Source organism: Bacillus rossius, chromosome 8 (assembly GCF_032445375.1).
Source record: "Bacillus rossius redtenbacheri isolate Brsri chromosome 8, Brsri_v3, whole genome shotgun sequence".
In the NCBI taxonomy this organism is placed as follows: domain Eukaryota; kingdom Metazoa; phylum Arthropoda; class Insecta; order Phasmatodea; family Bacillidae; genus Bacillus; species Bacillus rossius.
In genome coordinates, this window is record NC_086336.1 from 64405685 (window position 1) to 64429733 (window position 24049).

At 41.5% G+C, this 24049-nt stretch overlaps 1 protein-coding gene and 1 non-coding gene across 3 annotated transcripts in view; one reads left to right on the forward strand and one right to left on the reverse strand.

Annotated features, from left to right (window-relative positions):
- LOC134535094 (uncharacterized) overlaps positions 1-24049 on the reverse strand; it is a 65315-nt gene that overhangs the window by 36855 nt on the left and 4411 nt on the right. The gene's annotated exons all lie outside the window — the stretch shown is intronic.
- LOC134535595 (U6 spliceosomal RNA) lies at positions 7968-8074 on the forward strand. Its single transcript, XR_010075659.1, has one exon. It is a non-coding gene; the product is annotated as a U6 spliceosomal RNA (small nuclear RNA).

The window sequence follows — 24049 nt, forward strand, 5'->3', positions numbered from 1 at the left end:
AAGTGTATACTGGCAGCAATTGTTTAGTTGTAGTCATTCCCAAAAAAAATTGGTTGTCTGTAAAGTCGGTATTTCGGACGATAGTTTAACGTGACAACGTCATAACAAAACATTGATGAAGTGATTGCATACTTTTATGAATAAAATTGTATCTTTTTATTTAATTATCACTATTTTGTATGGATACAAAGAAGGAGTGAAATAAAATCTACAATTTAATTGGTAAATTTACTTTTATTCGCACTCATTAATTCAAATATGTTTATTACTTTAACGAAGAGATTATTTTAACTATAACTTTTATACATGTTTGCTATTTAACCTCTTCCAATCTGTGTTATTCTGTTAAGGATAGGACGATGATAGGAAAAGTAGGAAACGAATGGGAGTGTTTCAAGTTTAATGTGCCTCGAAAAAGTCAAAACGATGGTTGTTCCAATCGAGTGGAAGAGAGATAGATGCGGTGCAAGCGTACAATGAGCGTAACGGGACACAGCGTTACGGGACACTTTTTCGTGCGTGCAGCCAGCGTTCATCGATTTATTAGACGTTGTCACGTCAAAAAATGAAATCAATACGATACGCCAACGACTTTTGCAGCAGTCAGTCAGTATTCATTACAGGCATTCTATTAAATTATGTACAGTAGAACCTCGATTATACGTGAGCCGATTAACCGGCCATTCGATTAACCGAAAAAGGGAGGAGGGGGGAACCGAGCCCGCGAATTGTAATTCTTTAGGGAAGGGACAAGAAAGGAGTAAAACTAAAAACTACGTAGACACATTTGTTTTGTATAAATTACTTACAAATATTTTTTTTTCCTACTGTATTGTATAACCTAAATACATTTGAATTCGAGTATCCGTGATTTTCGCCTATCCGTCCAATGTTGCAAATGAAAAGCTACAGAATATCGACTGTTTTGTGGTTTGTTTGTTTTTTTGTCTACTTTTCCCCATGCTGTTTCGTATATATTTATTGTGTATTGTAATCCTGTGTGCTATGGTATCCCTTGCATATTTATTCGTGTCATGTATACTTCCAGGAGAGATAAAGGGAAAAAGCGTCTGGCATTGCAGCTGTGTGTATGTATGGTGTTTTGTTATTTACTAACAAGGTTCCTTGTATTATTGAAGTAGCTTGGCTTCTAGGTTGTAGCCGTGTGCTTGGCGAATAATTCGGTCGACATTTCAGTCGCCATCGTCAGGGAGCAGTAACCTGCAGGTAACTGCTGCCCTGATGACGGCGACTGCAATGTCGACCGAAACGTCGGTGAATTATTCCGCCAAGGACAAGGATACAACTCAGAAGCCAAGCTACTTCAGACAATGGCCGTGAAAGCCTGCGAACATTATGTTCCTTATATTTCTTGGCTCATGCCATTATGTAATCTCCTTCCGACGAGTAAAAGAGTTGATGAAACCGAGACAAATAGCGACTGTTGGAAGCTAGAGGCTCTGGACGACGACATAGCAGAGAGGATGAGCGGGGAAGACTCGTTGGAATGCGCTGGCCCGCCGCGGCGGACTATCCTGCCTGCTCCGTGGAACCGGTCCCGACAAGTCCTGCGTCGAGCACACGCTGTTCCAAAAACATCGGGCTGCCCGGCCGGGCGCGCGAGCCCCGAACAGCCCGGGAGTCGCTAGGGGCGGGGTGCTGTCACAACTTAGGAAACACACGATATAGAATCTTCTAAGTTATGCCTGTTCTAAGTTGTGTGTTTCTAAGTTATGACGTTTCTAAGTTGTGTGGTTATGCGTTGCGTGTTTCTACGTTATGACTTTCTAAGTTATGACGTTTCTAAGTTGCGTGGTTCAGAGTTGCGTGTTTCTACGTTATGACAGTTCTAAATTGTGTGTTTATAAGTTGTTATAGTTCTAAGTTATGGTTTTCTAAGTTATGACGTTTCTAAGTCGTGTGGTTCTGCGTTGCGTGTTTCTACGTTATGACAGTTCTAAGTTGTGAGTTTCTAACTTGTGATAGTTCTAAGTTATGACTTTATAAGTTATGACATTTCTAAGTTGTGTTTCTGAGTTGCGTGTTTCTAAGTTATGACAGTTCTAAGTTGTGCGTTTCTAACTTGTGATAGTTATAAGTTATGACTTTCTAAGTTATGACATTTCTAAGTTGTGTGTTTCTACGTTGTGTGTTTCTAAGTTATGTATTTCTAAGTTATGATCGTTCTAACTTATGACAGTTCTAAGTTACGTGGAGTTTTTCCGAGTATTCTAAGTTATGACTGTTCTAAGTCGTGTGTTTCTAAGTTATGTGTGGTTCTCGCTAGGGGCGACGCCGGTTCGCGCTCCGCACGTCTCTGCGCCTCTGCGGGGCTTCAAGCGGTGACCCTATCATTGCATGACTTGATGTAAGTTTTTGGACATACGCCATTGCTAAGAACTTTTTCTGTTGAAGAAAAACTAATAAATAAAATAAATAAATAAAAATACCCCCCAAAAAAAAGACAAAAACACACAAAATTAAGCAAACAATTGCTGTTGTCAACAAGGATATGAACACCACAAAATATTCCGAAACAGGAATATGGTCAACAAACAAAGAAAAACAAAGAAAAATGTACTAAGAGAATGGGGGAAAAAAAACACAAATGATGACAACACAAAAATATTGAACCCAAAATAATTCAGCACAACAGTTGAAACGAGACAAAAACACGACAAAACGAAAAGACAAACAACCACAATAGTTTTACCAAAATCATTTATGTTTTTTTTTATCGCGTGCCTGGCCGGATTACATAGGTCATCGCTACACCCCTCTACCCCTCCCCCTTCACACGTCGTCCTGCCTCGGCGCTGTTATCCATCGCTGAGCGTCCTGGGGAATTCCGCAGGCCGTCGCGCGGAGTGGCGCGAATTCACGCCTCGCTTCTGGACTCTTCGGGCGTAGGGTCTGCCCGAGATGACGCGACTCGTCACAGCTGCTCTCGTCGCTTCTGGAAAGACGACCCACGACTACTACTCCGCGGGAGTTCCGAGCGGATTCCGAGCGAAGGGAAGAGCGACATCGGCGAAGAGGGCGAGAGACCCCTCCCCCCCCCTCCCCTCCTCTGAGAGTGGCGCGACGCGGAGTTCGACTGGATCGTGAGAGTGCGGCGACCGAGTGGCGCGAGTCTGTGTGTGTGGACAGGCGCGAGGTGAGGGGCGAACCACTGTCGAGCCCAGCTCCAGCGAGGAGTGCGAACTGCGGGACTTGACAGATACTTAGTGATCTGTAAACAGACATTTAAGTGTGGCGATTTAATTAGTAATTCAAATATTAGGAGAAAATAAAACTGTATAAAATTAATTGGGCTACACTTACGAAACAGTTCTCCCCACTCGTAACAATATATGTGTATGTATACACGCGACATGCGCGAACGGAAAGTCCGCTGGCCGAGCGACACGCCCCCCGCGGCAGGGGTGGGAAACAAGCCTTCATTTCACAGACGAGAGAGCCACACCCGAAGTTCCCCGAAGTTCATGCACGCTTTCCCCCCACCACCACCGGGTTCTATCTCATTGTATAAACCGGTGTGGCATTAAATTTAGCGGTCGAAGAGGATAGGTTAGCTACATTATGTATAAATACTTTAAAACAATGTGAATGGTTGGTTACATTAGGTAAGTATAGCTACATTAAAAATACTGTAAAATCATTTTATGGTTGCTTAGCAAATAACTTTTTAAAATGTAGCTATCCAGGGCTAGGAAACCGTTTACATGATTTCACAGTATCTTTAATGTAGCTATCCTAACCAAGTCAACCGTCCACAATGTTTTAAAGTATATTTATAATGTAGCTAACCTAACCTAATTGACCATTAGTTATCATGAGTTAAAATGAACAAAAAAAAATAACCGAAGATGCACGATCGGGCGTTTGCTGTTTCGTCTGTGAAAAGAAGGCTTCCCGCAGTCAGGGGTGTGTCTGTGTTGGTGAGGAAGTGACGCTCTCTGGAACCATCCGTCCGACCTCGGCGCATTCTTCAGTGCCTTTCGTGAACAGACGCGACTCCGGGAGCAGGAGCAGTTTTCCAATCACGTTGTTTCTCCTGAAATCCTGCACACCTGGTTATCACATTTCGCTTTCCTGTGGGGTGTCCGTGCTTGAGAGAGAGAGAGAGAGAGAGAGAGAGAAAGAGAGAAAGAGAGAAAGAGAGAAAGAGAGAAAGAAAAATAGGCGACATTTCGAAGACCTTCCGATGATCCCCCCCGCTAGATGGCGGTCCTCAGAACTGCATCCTTCGACAACCTCCCCTCACGAGAGCTATCTCGCCACAAACTTTTGGAATCTAACCCGCAAGCTTATATACGTGCTGGCTGATCTTTACAGTAGTAACAACACAAGCACTTACGAGACAAATTCTGACGCGTGACAGATTTTTGCCCAAATACTGTTTGAGTAGACGCAAGGCGGGGAGCAACCAGTGACGTAGCTAAGGTGACTGGCACGTGGCGCCACTGGCCAGAATTGAAAATGGCGCCCCCCTCTTGGATTAAAACAGGGGGGGGGGAATTCAGTAACACGAAACCGTCGCGGCAGATCGCCCCAAACCCCCCTGCTCCAGTGCCCCTGGCGGAGACCATCCCTGCCACCCGCTTGCTACGCCACTGGGATCAACTCACATTGCTATTAAAGAAGTTCAAAAGCAGTGGGAACAAACCAGCAAAAGAGCTCGCGATGGTAATTAAGATCAGTAGCGTGACTTGGTCCCGGTGCCAGACAGGAGCAGCGGTTCGCTGGTGAGGCGGAGCCCTGGGCGCTGGACTGGCGGCTCTCCCCGGGCCCCGCCCTGCACGGATCGAACCCTGATACCCTGATTACGGGGCGAGCACGCCAACCCGCGCCGTCGCCGGGGGTCGATAGCCATTTCATCCGGCGAGGCGGGATAACCCGACACCTGCACTGTGTTCCGTCGCCGCTCCGTGGTCTCTCCCGAGTTACACTTCTTTACTGGCGTCGCGAACACTCTTGCACAGACACTGGTCTCTTCCAAGTTACACTTCTTTCCTGGCGTCGCGAACACTCTTACACAGACACTGGCGACGTCTGTGTTCCGTCGCCGCTCTGTGGTCTCTTCCGAGTTACACTTCTTTACTTATCTTACGAAATTTTATATTTTGATTGATGTTTCACTCAAGAATTTATTTTTTTATTTTTCAAACCATGGAAAACATAATAGAATATTTTCCAAATGTTGACTTTATTTACTTGTATCATGCTTATTATGTGCGCGGTTAATAATGGAAAGCTATTCAGGCAACTGTTTACAAATAGCTAACTATTGGAAATACTGGGACAACACAAAGAAAAAAAAATGCCACGGTTAAGAATCCGAACCCAGTATTACTGCGATACATATTGTTACGATTTACTGTGGGTTCGTAAAGGATAGCCCAATTAAAGATTTTTATTACACACACAGTTTTATTTATTACCACTACTTGTCACTTACAATTAATCTTCTAAGATGGCAAATAATTAACTACACTTAAATAAATGTCTATTCCCCAGTCACTCGTTCCACACACCTCGCTGGGCCGCACCTCTGGCGCAACTCTCGCCGCAGCACCCCTCGTGGGTCTCCGCCGCGGGACTCCGTCGCCACACTCCGCCGCCGCCGAGACTCACTTCCTCTTCACAGAGATCCCACTCAACTCCTCGCTCGCAACTTCGTTCGGGACTCCGCCGCGCCCGCGACTCTATCGCCCGGAAACTCCGCCGCGGGAAAACTCCCGACTCCACAACTCACTCACTCCCTGCCCTGGAACCTTCGTCCAAGAACTTCGCCACTCAGCCGCACCCCCGGCACTATCGCCCGGATATCCGCCGCGGGAGAACTCACTCAGTCTCCGACTGACTCGAAGGTCGGCCCCACCTCCTTAAATAGCCCTTGGGTTCCCGTCCAGAACAATCGGGAATGTCTCCGAGATATCGCGCGACCTTCGCCGTCGAAAGGCCCAGAAACGCGTCGTGAGTCCTGTCGAAGGACGCGGCGGCTGCTCAAAGAACGCCGATAAACGCAACAAGCATAGGGTTCCCACAAAACGCGCCAATAAACATTGAGTCCTTTTATGCCGCAGTGCGGCCTCTTTTACGCAACTCGATCTGAGGCAGGTGCGCGCTGCGAAGGTCAGGATGTCGCGAGATAATATGACACGAGATACCAGGGAGAGGATGCGGGTGGAAGGGGGCGCAGACAGGCCGAACGAGCGCGGCGACGCCAAGCACTGCAGCCAAGCGCGATCGTAACAATATGTTATAACGCAAATGTTCCATTAAAAAAATATATATTTTAAAAAAACTGACCGAGCAGCGCATTTTAGAAGTATCCGATCCTCTCACTCGATCACCCACTGCAGCCACAGAACAAGGAGGGAGATACAGAAGTGAGACTCTTACAGTGGAAACTGAAACCATGTTTCGCGCGACATGTGTCGCTATATGTTGGGCGGGCCCATAACTACCGGCAAAACAAAAAAACTCGGGTTAAAGGTTATATCACGAAGTTTTATGTTAGTAATGTTAATTTATCTACTTGACGACTAATTACTTAGTAAATAATGATTTCAAGTATGCGAAAAACACTTAATGCTGTTTGTAACAAAAAAAATTACATGCAAATTTTGCCTAACATATCTAAAATTAAGTTTTTTTTTTTTTGTATAAGGGTCAGTGTTAGGCAGGGATGTATGTGCATCTCAGGCCAAGTCTACCGACGAAGGCTGAAGTCAGGCCGAAGATCTACCCCTAGTCATGCTGGAATAAGCAATGTAGGGAAGGGTCACATGCATCGTGTGTTTTGTTTGAAGATTGTCCAGCCATGGTAGCAATTTAAGCCATGACTTACTCACCAATCTTAAAAACTAGATTAAAACTATGTTAAGTTGGTACCTGGTAATATCTGAATAGCTACATGGAAAAAAAACAGGACGCAGTCATGCTAGGACACGCATTAATATCGTAGGAGAATACACGATACAGGGGATTTGAGTGACTAGTTGGTCAGAATAGAAAAGAGTCTACCATGCGGGGTTTGGGAACTTGGTCGTGTAGTCTCCTTTCATACTTTTTTCGGGAGTGGATTTTGTAAACCAACTACGCAAGCGCCTCTGGTGTTTGGTGGCTATACTCTCCACCCATCCGGCTTCCAGCAGCACCTAAAACTGAAGAAGTAATAAAGGTAAAAAAGAACTTACAAACTAGGCACTAAATTTTTCCGTTGCATAAGTAAATACAGGTTCGTTGTGTGCAATATAGTTTGCGGTCTTGGTATTATTTTGGTTACAAAATAATTTCGTCAAGTATTGCAGTTTAAATTTTGGCAAAGAAAATTATTCACTAAATTATAATACTGTTGCGTTTTATCAATGAAATTTTTACACCCAGTCATCTCTCATCCAGAATCATGGAAAACTACTCTCTGTTAATATCATCAAGCATTCCCGATATTTGATGATAGGCGATTCGTAAATTACACGACGAACGGTTTATGTTTCGGTGGGAGTAATTACACTGGTTATAATATGCAGTATTTGGTAAGTTTTTGAAATAAATGAAATCAGATAGGCACATAAAATTATTTTTTTCCTTATTTTACAGTAAGCTTTCTAACCTTTAAACTGAAACCAACATGGTGTCTATATTTATTTAGCATTCTCTACTATATGTGATCATGCATGCTACCTATTGGATAACTAAACAACTACGTAGCTGCAAGCAAAAGAAAAATGTTAAATGTAAAAAGGTTATTTATAATATTGTATTTATATAATTACATGCGTTTTTCAGTTAAGTAAATTAATTTGAATAAATGTTGTAATTTAGCAAATTATAAAATAAAATTTATTGTTCTTCTTATATTATATTTACAATTAATTTAATAACTACACATTTTAATTCGATGATGTTTCGAAAATTATTATCCCTGTATATATGCAAACTCCGTTGCATCACTATCTGTACTCGCTTCGGCGGTACATATACTAAAATTGGAACGATACAGAGAAGATTAGCATGGCCCCTGCGCAAGGATGACACGCAAAATCGTGAAGCGTTCCACATTTTTTGGAGTTTCTACTGAGTGTTTGCCCGACAAACAAAATAAAATTTTCCAAGATTACAATATACAGTTAGTCTTTACTATTTAACTTTCACACCAAAAAAAATTGGTTGTCTGTAAAGTCGGTTTACGGACGATAATTTAACGTGACGTCATAACAAAACATTGATAAAATGATTGCATACTTTTATGAATAGTATTGAATCATTTTTATTGAATTATCACTATTTTGTATGGATACAAAGAAGGAGTGAAATGAAATCTACAATTTAATTGATATATTTATTTTTATTTGCACTCATTCATTCAAATATGTTTATTACTTTAACGAAGAGATTATTTTAACTATTATAACTTTTATACATGTTTGCTATTTAACTTCTTCCAATCTGTGTTATTCTGTTAAGGATAGGACGATGATAGGAAAAGTAGGAAACGAATGGTAGTGTTTCAAGTTTAATGTGCCTCGAAAAAGTCAAATCGATGGTTGTTGCAATCGAGTGGAAGAGAGATAGTAGATGCGGCGCAAGCGTACAATGAGCGTAACGGGACACCGCGTAACGGGACTATGTGCGTAACGGGACACTTTTTCTTGCGTGCAGCCGCGGTTCATCGATTTATTAGACGTTGTCACGTCAAAAAAAGGTCACGTTACGTATGAATGAGTTGGAGATGCAAACATTTTTGGTTTGCCACACCACAAAAAAAAATGTAGCTACGGAAATAGAGTGAATTAATTTTCACTGGTTTGTTTGCCTGGTAATAATAGCTTATGCATTACTTCTCCCAATCAATGGAGCTATGTTAGCAACATATTATGAAAGCCACTATCTAGCGGACGTGCCCAAAAACTGCTTCAATAAAACTAGGTCTCAGTTACGGACAGTTACTTTTCCCAGGACTGAAGCCCAGCCGCAGAATATATGAGTGAACCAGATACGAAATAGAGGCGCGGTCTTTTTGATCTTGGCGAGCTCGACAGCAGACAGTCGAAAAGTTGGCCGCCATGTTTGTGGCGTGTGCGCTGCTCATAAACACATGTTGAATGCTACGTTTTCCTGAAGTATGGATCATTATTCCGTAAAAATTTTTACTCGACACATAATTATATTCAATTTGCCATTAAGGTTTAGTGCGTGGACCATACGTAACGAATGCATTCAGTTACGATTCATGCGCAGATTGGCTAGTGGTGAAGTATTATGAGACGGTGATTTTTTTGTTGTGTTAGAGCGTGTTTAATTAAGTGACGAGCCTATTTGTCCGTGTGTGACGGCGTGTTTGCATACGCAACTTACGAAATATTTTATTTGCGTGAAATCAGAGGTTATACAGCACACAATCCTCTGTGGCCCAGCCAAGGCGCACACACCGAAGGGGAGGGGGGGAAGTGTAAGAAGGAGGGGGGAGTGGGGGATTACGAGGAGGGGGAAGTGATAAAGGAGGGGGGGGGGGGCTCAGGGCTCAGTGCTCAGTGGCGTGACGGAGGCAGGAAGGCGGGTCGCAGAAGCGAGCAGGGCGTTGCGTGTAAACAAAGCGTGGTTCGGCGCAGTAACTGTGGCCAGAGCCCACACGACCCCCGTGGCCAAGAGGCCGGGGAAAAGGGGGTGGAGGGGGGGATTAATAAACTGCAGCAGGACCTAACGTGTCGCAGCTTGCACCGTTCGCTGGAGGCTTAAGGGGGAGATGTTCGACCGAAAAACGCCATGTTGTTTCCAGCAGTATTTTTTTTTGTTTAGTCCATAACAGTTTTGTACCGTTTATCATTTAAAACATACTACCGAATTAAAAAAAAAAAAAAAGGGGTGTGGCTGTGTTATAGACACGGCCGTGTGTATTACATGAATACGCGTACGTAACAGGTAATATATTTTTAGTTTAACACCACATATATATTCACTGTAACTATTACTAATGTTTTATATATGCACTCGATAGATTTGGACGAGAGCTGACGATTGAAACCCAAACGAACGTCGTAGCTTCTCCGAGTCAAAAGTGAATGGAAATCTCGAAACGCAAATAAAATGTATCTTCTACGAGTCAAAAGTTATACTAAATGGAAATCTCGAAACGCAACAAAATGACCTCAAAATGGCGGCGCTTCCCCCTCCACCGCGCGCGATGCGTCACAGTCCTCACTTGGCGTAACGAATTCTTTGATCCTTTAGCTATCCAGTGGTGTAATTAAATTTTGGATGGAGATGAGAGTTATGTAGCTGCAACGCCAAACTGTATCCCCCGATTTTGTTATCATTCGTTTTTTTAATTGCCTACCACTATGTAAGCAATTTTAAAGACGTATTCAAGTCATAACCATAACTAGAGACAAGATAAATGCGCGGATTCATTTCGTGGTATGATAAAATTAAAATAATTACACCTTGGTGGTGCTTCTGCTATTTGTTCACTACTGATCTGGAGGACTACGGACCAATTAGAAGACTCTTAATTAGAGACTCTCATTCAATGAAGTATCGAATCAACAAGTAACCCAGTAAATCCATTCATTAATTCTTCTGTGACTTTGTTATAACTTTTACTAACAATATTAAGTTAAAAATAACCTCAATACAAACTTAAGTTACAGATTACAAAAATCTCGTTTAGAAGAGAATAAATTAATTTATTTATCGTCTTTATTTGGTGGCGAAGTTAATGCGGTACGCATTTTCTTACACTTAACCACTTTTCTGCAATTACATCAAATAGTGGAATATTAAAAATTAAGCATGATATAAGCAGATTTTGACTAAATATTAAGAGAACAAATTAAAATTTTAACTTAATGATCAAATGTTAACTATTGCAAAAGAGTCAACCATAACTAATTTAAAGTAATTAAAAATTAAGCATAGACATACATAAAAAGGAAAGTAATCAAACATACAGCAAATAGTATCAAAACCAGAAAAAAAACATAGGTGCTACTACATTAAAACAAGTCACTGGTAAATTCACACACAGATTCAAGCAGTAGGGTAGCGGCGAAGTGGTCATGGTAAGCAGTTGTTACAAAGATGTTTTTTTCAGCCTGTACTTAAAGGAAGCTAGATTTTTTGTTTGCCTTCTCGCTTGGTCTAATTTATTCCAGAGCCTGCTACTCACGGTTGCAAAAGATCCCGACAGACAGTGCACTGGGATAGATAGCATTGGGTTGCGTGTGGATCGCGTGTCATGGCTATGGTAACTATGTAGATAGGTAATACTGGCTGACATATAATGAGGTGATACCCATTCATGTAGGCCTAAGTCAGATATTACTAGAGCTAAACTATTTTTTTAGAATAAATTTTAGCAATATTTTTTTTGACAATATTTGAAATTCTTTCTCGACAATTATGGTAAAAAAAAAAAAGTTATTAAAATTTTTGTATTGATTTAGTATTTTTACTACCTACAGTATTTTTTTGCCACCACAAAAAAAAAAAGATATCCAGAAAATAAAGAAAACCATTTCATTGTTGAATGCTGTAACCAGAGTTTCCTCCAATGTGAGGCCGACCATAGCTCAGTTTGGAAACAAACGTCAAAGTTGATAACACGAGTCATGACTCTGCCGCTGTCTGAAGCTGGAACAATACAGGAAGATAAATGAGGGCCGGTCGCCATTGTTGTTACTTCAAAAGAGCGACGGTTGCGGCACTGTCCCGAACAACCCCTGCACGAGTCCGCTACTTCGCACGGCCGCGAGCGAGTTCGTTGTTCCGTTTCCCCCCGCACCGCGCGCACGAGGTCCTGGCACACGGCGTCGATGGTTCTGATCCCGACCAAGGAGTACAGAAGTAGAGATTTCATTCCCAGGTTAATGGCTCCGCCTACCCAGGCGCACACACGGTGCGCAGAGCTTCAGGAAAAACAACGCGATTTCAAAACTACACAACACATCCGAGTGGGGTCTGCTTACGAGAAGCATTTAAGAGTTCGCTGAGGGCCGAAAAAGTACTTTTGATTTCGGATTGAGGTTTTAAACAAATTATACTACGTAAGTAATATCACATATTTTTCACCAATCATATTATTAAAAATTTATTTGCAATTCAACTTTGAATATGAATGACTTTCTGATGTTGGTACGGACGGTATCTAGTAGCCTACCTAGTGACAGTCTAGTGACAGGCCCTTGATCCCAACTGCGACGTGGTTGCTGATGATGCGTGACCACAGGGTCCTAGCGGTGGACGTGAAGCACTGCCAGGGGCGTAACTACAAAGGGCCTGGAAGGGTGGGGGGGGGGGGGGCGTAAACGGGGACTTGTGTCCCGGGCGCCGTATCTGGGAAGGTCGCTAAACTGGCAGAGTCATTTTTATGTTTTTGAATATCGTAGTGTTAGAACACAAAATGAATGAACTGAACTGTTTGAATTGAAAGATACACGGTGTATCGTCAAACATTTAAAAACTCATATTTTTGGCTTGCGATATGTTAAAAATGAAATGGTTGCAAATAAACATGTCCAAAAAAAACCTGCATTAAATCAAATAATATTTATTCACCATCTAAGTTGAAACAAAGATATTCGGAATGGTGGAACTAACATGTGGTGGCGATATGATGTGTTTTCGGGAAAGGTTTGTTTTAAAAAATAAAAAAGGGGGGGGGGGGGGGGGGAGGCAGCGAATATGGGTTCTTGCCCCGGGTGGAAACTTGTCTAGTTACGCCCCTGGCGCACTGCACTGTACACAGAAAACAATGTTTAGTTATTTTACGAAATATTCATTCGGAAATTAGTTTTCAAGAAATAGTTTTTAATACTGGAAAAAAAAAGATATTGTAGATTTGAAAAACACATTTCTGTGGTTATTTTTGCATAAATGAAATACGTATTTGGAAACAATACCGATGATTTCTTGTCGCGGTTACGAAAATTGGCGCATAATTATAAATTTTGATTTATGTTTTGAACAAGCATACTTTTTTAAACCATAAAAAAATATTTAGATTATTATAACACGCAGTTAATAAGAGAAAACTATTCAGGGAGAGGTTACAGATAACTTTATCTAATGTAGGTACTGGGACAACAAAGCATTGTTTGTAGCGGTACAGTTGCTCTCATGTAAGTTGTCAAACTTACAACGACCTATACTTTTACATCATTATTTCAATTCAATTTACAAAAAAAAAAAAAAAAAATACTGTGTAACATGGCGCTGGATTTACGACGGAGAAGGTGGTCAGGAAAAGGCAAATGGGAGAAGATTTCTTTAATTGTTATTCAACGTGTGAAGCACGGTGCGGGTCAACGACCAAACGCCATTTTGGAAAGAAGTCGTGGACACCATCTTGGTTAACTTTCAATCTTGACCACGGTCGCCATCTTGCATCTGCCATCTCGAATCCCATAAAGAACTATAAGCCACCAGTTACGTGTATATTTCGCTACTTTGGTATTCCAGAAAATTCTACAGGCCGCCATATTGAACGCCGTAGTATATTTGATTATTTGATAAAATTACCATGTTCAGTGCTTCACACTTTAAAAATTTTCATTTAGTGAATAATTTATTAAAATTTGAAAATTCTTATCCTAACGTGTTGTAGTTGGAAGGGATGAAATATAATTTATGTTTAAGAGTAAATTCTTTACAGTTAGTGACAAGAATGACTGTCAGATGTCGATTTAAAAAAAAATCCTCGGATAAACTGGAATGCACTACTGGTTCAAGACACGGAGAAAGTATAAAAGAAAAAATGGTGTGCCACCACCCTTGAACAAGAGTTGTGAATACGCCACTGATTGTGCGCTTGAGAGACCACCCGTGATGCTAACGAGGGGGGAGGAGGGAGGGAGGGAGGTCTTGGAGGAGAATGTTGAAGGAAGGGTAGGAGATCTGTTTCGATGACGAATGGCGAAGACGTTAAATTATGTTCTCTCCCCGCCATCCGCCCTCGCCAAGCCGACGCCAGCAACCAACCGCCACTTTAAGGCCCTGCCGTGCTGTCGCTTGGTTCACGTGATACAGCATAGACGGCAGCACGGCAGATTATTGCAGATATTTATATTGGCTTTACTAGAGAGCTTTCAACAAAATCGAGATTAACTGACGTGTTTTAATGAAATTTCGATTTACTGCCTTCTTTAAAATTTAATAAAATGTTTATTATACAGCTAAAAGTGTGTTAATTCAGGTTCGAAGAGGATATCTAACATTAATTAACTAGTTTATTTAACTAATTAATACATTATTTATTAATTTAAATCAATCTGAATAACTGTCCACAAAAAAAACACTAGAATGAGCCCACTATTTACTCTCTACACTGGAGCTCGGCCTTATTGTTCGTTCTTGACCAGCAACTCGGTCCCAACTCACTGCTTCGCATCACTCACTCGTCCGCCGCGCACACAACACCGTTCCCGGTGTCCTCGTCGCCCACTATCGCTCGCCAAAGGGTCACACACCGACTTCAACGCAGCTAGCGGGCAAGGACGTAGCCGGAGGGGAGGTCCGAGGGGTTCCGGACACCTCCCTCCAAGGACTTAAATGAAGAAAAAACTATGTTATGACAGAATAAGAAAAATATAGTAACGTAACTCTGCAAACTCAACTGTATTACAGTCTCAACTTCTTTACCTTTATGTGTGTATATTTAGATATATTTTCTATTGTATCGTAAAAAAATATAATTGTAACTGTATTACTACTGTTTAAATTATATCTGTATACAACTGTATTATTGAATAAAGCCTATATTATGTGTACTTGTATTACTGTTACTACAAACCATTTTGTGTTATACTTCTATCAACTGTCAAATTTTTAACTTTTATCTTTACTACCTGTAAAACTAGTTGTTGTTGTTGGTGGTGGTGTTGTTGTTGTTCGTATATTTTTTTGACGTGTCCTATACAATTTGTGCAAATGTCTGTATGGTCAGATGGACGAAAATAAAAATAAAAATAAATTAAATTAAATAAAATAGAGAGATTTACTTGGAAGGATTATTGTAACACTTGTAGGGGGGCTACAATAAGTGCATTTCCTCCCGCATCCAGCCCAGCATGGCTCATACACAGAACCGGCAGGGAATGTGTTTGCAAGAAGTCTATATTTAATGCCGGTTTGCACACATGTTGGTTGTAAGCATGCTTTTATACAAACTTTACATGTGTGTTTCATGTATTGAAAAACATTAATATACACGTTTTTATGGCTTGTTTCAACGGGGAAAAAATTGACTTAAGAAAAAAGTATTAAAAGTTAGATAAAAACTATATATAAAATGTTCAGTTCAAATTTTTCTCAGACAAAATAATTATTTAAATTTCGATGTGTAAACGTTGGACTTCTAAATCAATATTTCTAAGTCGAGAATCGTACTGGCATTTTTAGTTTGAAAAGGGCAAAAGCCAATATGTTATTTCACCAAATTATGGTTATAATACCTACCTGCTATTAATGAAATCTAGAATAAATGTTGAATTGTAGTTACGAAACTATCATTTACAATCTGATATACTTGTTCTAGTACAAATGTTAGTGTATTTTCATATTTTACTTTCTACCTCGTTTCCACTATAACCTTAAATGGTAAGATTGGCAATATTATAAAAACAAAAATTAAAAATAAAATTTATTTCAAGAAATATTTTATAAATTATAAATATTTCTCTGAAACTTCGCGCTGTTATTCCAAATATGCTTCACCTTGGGAGTTCAGGGGATATCTTTAATGATGAGGCTATCACTGCTAATGTTAAACTATAAAATGCGTCATGTTTATTAATGGGCAAATCATCTGAAGGTTCGTAATTTTGACGTGATAACGTCTTAAAAATCGATGAACGCCAGCTGCACGCACGTAAAAAATTGTCACGTTCCGCCTGAGCCTAGCGTGCAAGAACCGGCCAACCACCGTGCGAGAAAATCTTCTATAATATCAAACAGTTTAAGGCGGGCTTTTTAAGTAATCGTTCGTGATTATATTTAAACAAATTATTTAAATTAAATTTGCAAAAACTGTAAATCAAATTTGAAAATTTCATCAATGTTTTCTTATGACGTTATCACGTAAAATTATCGTCCGTAAACTGACTTTACAGACAACCCCATTTTTTTTTAAAAAAGAAAGTGCCGAATGGATCGAGTATTGTTACATGTAATGTGGGTGCCCAGAGTCTAGTAGTGCACTCTCGTGGCAACCGCTGTAGTTAAAGATGAAATACTCTCCTATCATCACTTCCACCGGCAACCACGGAGATTATAACACGAGGAACATGGCGCTCCCTGGCAGCAATTGCTGTCATTAACCATGACGAGTGGCGCGCCCGGCGATCGATGCGGTAACATGCGACACCACCCCAGCCTAGTAATCAAAACGTAACTCACAACTCGCCGTGAATGTAGGCGCAGTAAATCTGGAAGCATTGCGAACTACGCCACTACCCACCACCGAATAAGGTCAAAGTGTGGCATTCTGATTTGTAAATTTGTTTGAACGCTTGAAGTTCCATAGCGGTAATGCATAAGATACGACTAATATTTGTTGTACTTGTTCAAATATAACTAAGGACCGGCAAAATTCGCGGATTCAATGACCTGTAGGATGAACTCCATAGTTCTACGTACACTCGGTCAAATGCCACCCACTCATTGGCTGCTGTCTTGTGAGACGTCCCAACGTAGCAGCCTGTGATTCGATAAAGTTTTGGTTGGGTGGTCATCATTGGTCCAGAGTCATCCAGGTGAGTTGTGAGCCAATAGCAGAGGCAGCACTAATGTATCACGATTTGTATTTTAGCCTATCGCGAAATGAATTCGCGAATTTTTTCGGTCTCTAAATATAACTCCAACTGTGTTCAGGCTTTCAGGCATTCTGCGCCTTCTGTGTGTCTGATTTCAGGTGACTGCTTCCTTCCTCCATTCCCCTACCTCACCACAAGTCTGTCTCATTCTTAGACTGCAGTGTGCTTTTTAATTATAAACCTAAATATAACATTGCCTATATAAACTAAAAATTCGCAGTATTACTAAACAGTGTGCTCACCGACGTACAGGTTTAAATTTATAATGCTTAGGTTTTTTTTTTTCAATCGCAAACCCACCTTAAGACTCTTGGACTAGCAAATTTGAATCGCCACTTGCGCTGAACCACTTCTGGAGCGTTCACCTCGCAGCTGCTACCCCTCTGCTCACTGACCTCTCCCTCCCCCCTCCCACGGCCAAACAGCGTGTGGTCCAGAACTCCCTCGCTCCCCCTACTCATCGACCCCAGCCGAGGTGCCGCTCTTCACCGGTGCAACCCCTCACCCCTCTCCCATATACGTCCCGTCGCACCCGGGGTTGAGATAGTTACAAGAGGAGGGGGTTGGGACAGTGCGGCGCACGAAAGAGAGAGTGCAGTAACACGTTGAACACACGGAGAGGGGGTCGTGGTAGTAGTCGAGAGGGGAAGTGGCTACAGATAGAGCTGCGTAAAAGCACTGCAACTGCGGGCCACTGTCGATTGAAATTCGAATCGAGGGGAACGTGGAAAAAAAGGATGAGGGGGGGGGGGAAGGTGAAAGCATAAACATCAAGAAGAGAATCTTTTCCTCGCGCGCCTAAGTCATTTTCTCATGCGGAAGAACGATGGGAGAGAGAGAGGAAATGGAGAAGATATTTTACCAGTAAAAGGTATTTCGAAATAAAATGATGAAGGAACTAGGGGCTACTACTGCTACGAGTTATGACAGTGTATCGTTCTAGATTTTTTTTTCTTTTCAATATCGCAATCTACGATGTATGTAAGTAGTACAAAACTGTGGAGTGATATTGTACACGTCACGATGTTGGCAATGTCTAAAACATTTGCAATGTGAGTAATATTTGTGCTACTTGTAATATTTACATCTCAAGCGATACAAGTCGTATTTTTAAAATTATTACTAACTGCGGTGTTCTATTAACAAAATAATGAGAATTCCCCATGTCTGGGGGGATGCATATTTCGCGAAAATTTTCCGAGAATAATTGAAAGATAAAATACTATGGTATCGTTTGTATTTCTTTATTGGTTTAGTTTCTTTAAGGTACAAGTTGATTATTACAACACCAATCACAGTTATTCCGTGTGGAAGCAAACTCGTCCTTAGTGGCTCGGTCAAATAAGGCCAACGACTTCTCTCGCAGACGGCCGCCAATCACAAGGAAGAAACTGCGGGTGCGGATATACCTTGTTGCAGTTTAATAGTTGTCCAGATTTTTTTCGCGAAAAATGCCTGCCCCTACCCATATCTAGCTGGGGCCAGAGCCATGAATATTTCTCTCCATTGGCGTGTTGGGCGTGACAGTTTGCTGGCAGTCCAATGACACGTGCGACAACTACAGATGTTTCAAGTACAGCCTGCTATTGAAATATAAGCGTGGTGACAGTAGCTAGCCAGTAGGGGCATCTCATCACTACGTCAGGCTGCATATGCCTACTCCAGGAAACAAAAACAACGTTGCCGCCATGTAAAATTTCGTTTATACAGACCCTAAGAAATATTATGAGTTAACAACGAAATAATTATGTAGTGATCATGCTGCAGAAAACACGTCATTATTAGAGACCTGAAAAATTCGCGGATTTATTTCGTGTTATACTAAAATTCAAATAATTTTACCTAAGTACTGCTTCTGCCATTGGTACACTGTTAATCTGGAGGACTGACGGCCAATTAGAGACCCTCACTCATAGAAGTGTCGAATCACAGGCCACCCAGTCGAGACGACACACAAGTCAGCAGCCAATGAACAGTTTGCATTTGCCCGAGTGTGCAGAGGAATTGGAGTCAATCCTGAAGGTCATTGAACCCGCGAATTTTTCCAGTCTCTAGTCATTATTTGCAGACAGGCTGGAATGCATACCACTATACACTTTAACTGCATTCTCATTGGACCATTTAGTTTCGACACGCCCAGAAAGACATGAAACAAATGTGAACATACCAGCCGGGGGTTAAACTGGCGCAGCAGCCACTGGACAACAGACACAAGACTTATTTGAGTACAGGTGTTTGGAGTTCATCCTGGTTCCAGAAAACAACGTGATTGTGCAGGTCTCTCCTTGTTATAAACAAGCACAATTAGGCTGTCAGGTTATTACCAAAAGATTTTTGATATTATGGAAATATTTGGTTACATAATTACATAATATTTGGTAGGGTCTATACTGACAAAATATCTTGTCACAAGATTGTCAGATTTTTCCAAAGAGCGCGCGCGCACACACCCACGCATACACACGTGTATTCTCATTTTATTCCAACCTCCTAGATCTGAACCGAATACAGGGATTACTGGGGCTTCCTGGTCAATCTTGTTTAAACCTCATGTTCTTGAGCTTTTATCTTAAAATATAGTTTTTTGGGGCTAAGTTCAGTCTGACCCATCATTAGCCATTTTGTGCAGTATCCTGTATTACTTCAGTTACCTAATTAATTTCACGTTCCGTCATTATCTCTTTTAAATAAAACTTATATCTTCTAACTGACAATAATAATTTTCATACTTAAACGTTCCTTCTTAGGTTACATACACTGTTCCTTATATAATGGAAAAAGTGTAATTCAAGTTGGCATTTGTACAGTCGAATTCATCTTCAACATCGTCTCTTTCACACTATCTCTTTGTTCTTGCATTCTCCCATAACAATGACAGTAAAAGAACTTCTTGTATTGCGTCCATTCTTCATCTTCAGCATAATATCTTCTGAGGTAGCTTGGCTTCTGGGTTGTAGCCGTGTCCTTGGCGAATAGTTCACCGACGTTTCGATCGACATTGCAGTCGCCATCATCGGGGAGCAGTTCGTAGCCGTGTCCTTGGCGAATAATTCACCGAAGTTTCGGTCGACATTGCAGTCGCCATCGCCAGGGGAGCAGTTCAACTCCCTGATGATGGCGACTGCAATGTCGACCGAAACGTCGGTGAATTATCCGCCAAGGACACGGCTACAACTTACTCAGAAGCCAAGCTACTTCAGACAATGGCCGTGAAAGCCTGCGTACATTTGATAATATCTTCTGGTCCTCTTCTTGTCCTCTACGAAGCGTGCTCGCCGACTTCGAGATGCGACACATCTGTTGAATTCAAACTGAATGTTCCATCCTCTTGGGTTCTCGTGTCCCCTGACTCCGGCGCAGTTCTCGCCTGCACTGTTCCAACTGTCCGTCGGGGACGCACCACAACGCCGAAATGCCAAATTGACCACAACGCCCACAGCTAGAAAATTGCTGTGTACCACAACGCCGAATTACCACAACGCCGAAATACACTAACGCCGAAAAATGTCATTGCAGGACTGACACAAAGGTTAGGTTAGGTTAGACTAGGTTAGGTTAGGTTAGACTAGGTTAGGTTAGACTAGGTTAGGTTAGACTAGGTTATGTTCGACTAGGTTAGGTTAGACTAGGTTAGCCTAGGTTAGGCTAAGCTAGGATAGGCTAGGTTAAGTTAGGTTAGGTTATATTACGCTAGGTTAGGTTAGGTAAGGTTAGGTTTGATTGTGGTATTTCGGCGTTAAGGTACATTTAAGAAACACACACAAATTCATTCAGTTGTTAATTCGGCATTGTGATACACAGCAGTTTTCTAGCTGCCGGCGTTGTGGTCAATTTTGACATTCGGCGTTATGGTATTTCGGCGTTGTGGTAACGACCCCTGTCCGTCGACCCCAGTGACCGCTTCGCTACGTGTCGCAGCCGGCCGAGAGAGGCGCGCTCGAGTTACACAGTCAGGACGAGTTTACGTCTCGGGTCAAAACTCCTTTAATCCCATCAGAAAAAGTCAAGTCCACACAGGACACAGATCATGGAATGCATTACAAGCAGGTCCGCTGTGCATTAACAAAACGCACGGATCTAATGGTGACGTGAACACGTCTTTAAAATTTCTTCAATAGTGGGAAGCAATTAAAAAAAAAACGAATGATAATAAAATTGGGGGGATACAGTTTGGTGTTGCAGCTACATAGCTATCATCTCCATCCCAAAATTTAATTACACCATTGGATAGCTCAAGGATCAAAGAACTCGTCACGCTAAGCGAGGACTGTGACGCATCGCGCGCGGTGGAGGGGGGAAGCGCCGCCATTTTGAGGTCATTTTGCTGTGTTTCGAGATTTCCATTTTGTATAATTTTTGACTCGGAGAAGCTACGACGTTCGTTTGGGTTTCAACCGTCAGCACATCGAATTATCTCACTTATACCTGGCTTTTCCGGGTCTTCGTCAATTTTTCGCTGACCAAACATGTAGTATTTTTATAGAAAACAACCCATCTTTTTTTTTTTTTTCCCCAATTTTTCCCAACACTGATTTATTCACTAACACTCAAAACGTACTACCTCCTTAAGTAACTTAAGGATTCATACGTCATGACAAAGCTTGGAAAAAAATGCAGAATGAGATATTTTTAATCGCACTGCGGGGGAACATCTCAGGTGGAATTAGCCTCCAAACCAAAAACTTTACATAAACTTTATACCAAAATATATACTTGCCACATCAGCATTGCAACAAGCAAAGACTGAACACACAATACAATAAGCATGACACAGTTCACAGTTAGTAGGTTAGCGATACAGGAAAAGTCTTTTAAAACAATTTTATTTAAATTCCTTGCACTTCTTGCATTTCCCTGACTATTCCCTAATGTTAACCTAAGCAAGATATTCCTTTCTATTTACTATTCCCTGATGTTTACACAAGTACGAATTTCCTTTAATATTCCAGGTACTCCCTGTTTCCCTTGATGCCGGATTGTTTTTCCAACCATATGCAGGGTTCACATACTTGTACTTCAGCCAATTTCCCTGAATTTCCTTTTATTTTTCCCCTGTGCCATCAAATATCAAAATTTGAAACTATAAGCATTATTGATTTTTGATCATGCGAAAGACTATAGATATCTGACTGTTTTTAAAATCAATTACACTGTTATTCGTATTCCGTACGTTCGATTAATATTAATAAATTCATATTCGGGTTGATCACACCACACGAATTTATGACTAAAATCAAATATTGTATTAGGGACAGTATGGAGAACTGGTTAGAAATACGCGAGACAAGCGATGCCAGCGAACCTGGCGGCGTGGAATGTACCTACGTTTTTAAGTACGTGAGAGTGTGAGACTAGCTACAGTAGTGGCATCTAGCGGCGTGGTGGAAAACAACTAGGAAAGCAATGCAGTAAAGTGTTCTGCGCTTCGCCATTGGCATTGCTAATTGTTCAGAGTTTTCCCATATTGTCCTATTACGATATTTGTTAAAATACATTAAGTTAGAGAGAGTAGAAAATAATTAGTGTTGCGGTTTTTTACGCTGCGTCTCCCAGTCTGCGAGGCCATGGTGACACCTAATTCCTCCGGAGTCGAGGGATCGAACCCGCGACCCCCGCCGCGGGAGCGACGCTGGAAACTGCCACCGAGGTCCACAGAGAGTGATTTATGACCCGGCCTTCCGCCCTGAAGTAATGACTCGTGAGATCGATCTGTGACAATGTCATTCCCACAGCGACGGAGGGCGACAAGTTCTCGAGTCTTCCAGATTCCACGTCCACTGCTTACTTTTCCCACCGCAGGCGCTTTCAAAGCTTAAAAATTAGAAAAAAAAATTGGTTGTCTGTAAAGTCGGTTTACGGACGATAGTTTAACGTGACAACGTCATAACAAAACATTGATGAAATGATTGCATACTTTTATGAATAAAATTGATTCATTTTTATTGAATTATCACTATTTTGTATAGATACAAAGAAGGAGTGAAATGAAATCTACAATTTAATTTATAAATTTACTTTTATTCGCACTCATCAATTCAAATATGTTTATTACTTTAAAGAAGAGATTATTTTAACTATAAATATTTTATACATGTTTGCTATTTAACTTCTTCCAATCTGTGTTATTCTGTTAAGGATAGGACGATGATAGGAAAAGTAATAAACGAATGGGAGTGATTCAAGTTTAATGTGCCTCGAAAAAGTCAAATCGATGGTTGTTCCAATCGAGTGGAAGAGGGATAGATGCGGTGCAAGCGTACAATGAGCGTAACGGGACAATGTGCGCAACGGGACACTTTTTCGTGCGTGCAGCCATCGTTCATCGATTTATTAGACGTTGTCACGTCAAAAAATTAATTAATATGCGGTATGATTAGCTAAGAGTTAAAACACTGCAGCATTGTTGACAACGAACCGCAGCCAGCGCGTTGAATGGCCGGGGAGAATAAAGCACAGGCTTCTCTGGCAGACGGCGGCCAATCACACGGAAGAAAACATGCGCGTGGGGATGCCTTATTGCAGTCTAATGGAGCGTTCGCATTTTGTTTCGAAAAATACCTGCCAATTCCTACAGCTAAGAAGTCTTGCAAATCACTGGAGAATCCCTTGTAGCTTCGAAGAGAAAAAAAAAGAAGAGTGATTTGTTTTATAAAACTATTACTAAAAACAAGCGCATACGTATCAGTCACAAAAGGGAAATGGAGCTTTTTTTTTAATGAACCTCTTTTATGGGGGAGGAGGGTCTTATGATTTATCAAAGATTAAATTATGCCCTAATTCATTATGAGTTCCTGTTAAAGTGTTTAAAAACAAACAACAAGCGTTTTGCTGAAAGTTTTTTTTTACTTCGAAAGGGAGGACATTTACATCAACCTCTTCTTTCCCCCCCCCCCCCAATACATCATCCCCCCCCCCCCCCCCCCCCGTATAAACATGCTAGAGTAAAGATGATTTTTCAAAAAAATTATTATTCTTGTCACTTGTATGAAAGAATATAATAAATTATTAACATAGCGTCGTTATCTCCGGGCGAATCACTGATGTTCTGTAAGGCGCCGCCAAGGAGATTGCAACCTCGCTGGGAGCAGCGCGGCCAAGGATGTCGGCTCGCGACTTCCGACCACGTGGCGGCGGCAGACAATCGCCGCTGCCGCGCGCGCTCATGAATCACAACCGCAACGCCATGACTGTCCCGGACGCCGCCACTGCATGCGTGAGCCATGCTTTAGGAT